At 44.6% G+C, this 2,847-nt stretch overlaps 1 pseudogene; it reads left to right on the top strand.

Annotated features, from left to right (window-relative positions):
* The first annotated feature begins 627 nt into the window (after window positions 1–627).
* LOC105509232 lies at window positions 628–1,860 on the top strand (annotated as a pseudogene).
* Window positions 1,861–2,847: the final 987 nt, after the last annotated feature.

Below are 2,847 nucleotides of genomic sequence, written 5' to 3' on the forward strand. Positions count from 1 at the left end.
TGGCGTGCCTGGGCATCTAACAAAGGCAAAAAGGAAAAAAGGAGAAAAAGAGAGGGGGTACTATAAATTAAAGAATGAAATATAGATCAGATTATTTGAAGAGAAACCTCATCATATCCCACAATAACATGAATAGCACCATCCAGGAATGAATTATATTTTCCTTTTATTCAAATTTCTTGTAATTTGTCCCAAAATGATGCTTTGTTTATAAAGCCACTCACATGAGGATATATGTTTAGTATAATAATTTGTACACTTTGCTATAATTTAGATGAGATTTCTTTGTATTTTAGTAATGTGCAAGGAAATTATTATTTTATTTATATGTACATCTTGTATCTGGTTAATTTTCTACACTTAAAAAATTAATTCTGGAGGTTTTCAGTTAAAACCTGCTTTTGGCGCCGCTCAGCCCAGGGCTGGGACCCCGCCAGGGCTGAGACCGCCTGGCCTGGCCCCCGCCCGCACCTCCCCGCGCCACCCCGTGCCACCCCATGCCACCCCACGCCCCTCACTGTGCGCTTTCCACGCACCTGCCGGCGCGGCTGGACCGGGCAGCCAGAAACCATTTTTCTTCTCTGGGAAGGTGAATATTTGTAGCCTTGATTTCCCGGATCTGGTAACATGGCAAAAGATGCCGGTCTAATTGAAGCCAACAGAGAACTCAAGGTCTTCACAGACTAGAACCTTAGTCCCGGAAAAGGCGTGGTGTCCCTCGTGGCCGTTCACCCCTCCACCGTCAACCCGCTCGGGAAGCAGCTCTTGGCAAAAACCTTTGGACAGTCCAATGTCAACATTGCCCAGCAAGTGGTAATTGGTACGCCTCAGAGACCAGCAGCGTCAAACGCCCTGGTGGTAGGAAGCCCACACACCCCCAGCACTCACTTTGCCTCTCAGAGCTAGCCTTCCGACTCCTCACCTTGGTCTGCCGGGAAGCGCAACTGAAAAGGAGAGAAGAATGGCCAAGGGCCTGCGGCATTTCTCCATGAAGGTCTGTGAGAAGGTTCAGAGGAAAGGGACCACTTCCTACAACGAAGTGGGGGACGAGCTGGTCGCGGAGTTCAGTGCTGCCGACAACCACATCTTACCAAACGAGTCAGGTTATGACCAGAACAGCATAAGACGGTGCATCTATGACGCCATAAACGTGCTGATGGCCATGAACATCATCTCCAAGGAGAAAAAGGAGATCAAGTGGATTGGTCTGCCCACCAACTCGGCTCAGGAATGTCAGAACTTAGAGGTGGAAAGACAGAGGAGACTTGAAAGAATAAAACAGAAACAGTCTCAACTTCAAAACTTATTCTACAGCAAATTGCCTTCAAGAACCTGATGCAGAGAAACCGGTACTCAGAGCAGCAGGCCAGCCAGCCGCCGCCACCCAGCTTGGTCATCCACCTGCCCTTCATCATCATCAACACCAGCAAGAAGACCGTCATCGACTGCAGCATCTACAGTGACAATTTCGAATGTCTGTTTAATTTTGACAACACATTTGAAATCCATGATGACACAGAAGCGCTGAAGCGGACGGGAATGGCCTGCGGGCTGGAGTCTGGGAGCTGCTCTGCTGAAGACCTTAAAATGGCCAGAAGTCTGGTCCCAAAGGCTCTACAGCCGTATGTGACAGAAATGGCTCAGGGAACTGTTGGAGGCGTGTTCATCACGACGGCAGTTTCCACGTCTAAGGGCACGAGGTTCTCTGCCAGTGACCTGACCAACGGTGCAGATAGGACGCTGGCCACAAGCTCCGATGGGTCTCAGTACAGCGGCTCCAGGGTGGAGACCCTGGTGTCTTAAGTCGGGGAGCACGATGAGGAGGATAATGACTTCAACGAGAATGAGGAGGACGACTGACGTCTTCCCCACTTCAGATTCAGCTTCAGGAAAACGTTTACGGGAAATAATTTTTTTTTTAATGTGGGTTTTCTATTTCCTTTTGGCCTACTCCCAAGAAGATATTGGTAAGCTATTGAATTTAGATATGCACCTCTGATAAGCAAGGATTGTTTCCTGTAGGATTAGGATGTGCTGTGGATGTGTGTTTTGATACCAGTGTACAGATGCAGAGTGTTTATTTACTGTTTAGGATTTGTGCTTTCATTTTCTATTTTTCTTCAAGTGCAGAGTTCATTTTTGCTGTTGAACAGTTTTTGTTGAGTTGCTGAAGCAATTGTATTTCATCCACATTCATGAAAATGAAACACCCTCCTGTTGTGGATGGTGATCACCTGATGCCGTTTATTTGCGTGAGTTTGGGCGGCGCCCCCGCTGGCAGATGGTGAGACTCTGTGGAGTTTGTTCAGTGGTACCGTGTCCAAGCAAACAGCAGAATTCGACTTTCTAAATAGCCCCAGGCAAAACAGCAGAATTCAGCCTTCTAAACAATAAACACCATCAACCTTATTGACTTTATTGTCCCTTAAATAATATTGACTGTTGTGATTCCATCAAATTCATACACTCTTTTCTCTCCCTATTTTGCAGCAACAAATTGCAAAGTGCTTTTGTTTGTTTGTTTTTGTTTGGTTAAAGCTTATTGCCACGCTGGTGCGACTATGGAAGCTATCTGGAAGGCTTGGAATGGTTTATTGCTTATGGTAAAATTTGCCTGATTTCTTGCAGGCAGCATTTGGAAACATTTTATTATATAGTTGTTTACATACTTGTAATTCTATCACTTAAAGACGTGTACTGAAACAAATGTATTTATTTCATAAGTATCTTCCTGTAATCTATTATAAAATTGAAATTAAATATAGAGAATGTTTTAGCAATTTTTTAGCTCAAAATTTGTCAATCATTTTTAATAGTTCTTTTTTCATAAAAAGAAAAAGGAATTTA

This window comes from Colobus angolensis, unplaced genomic scaffold, assembly GCF_000951035.1.
Source record: "Colobus angolensis palliatus isolate OR3802 unplaced genomic scaffold, Cang.pa_1.0 Scaffold172, whole genome shotgun sequence".
NCBI classification, from domain to species: Eukaryota; Metazoa; Chordata; class Mammalia; order Primates; family Cercopithecidae; genus Colobus; species Colobus angolensis.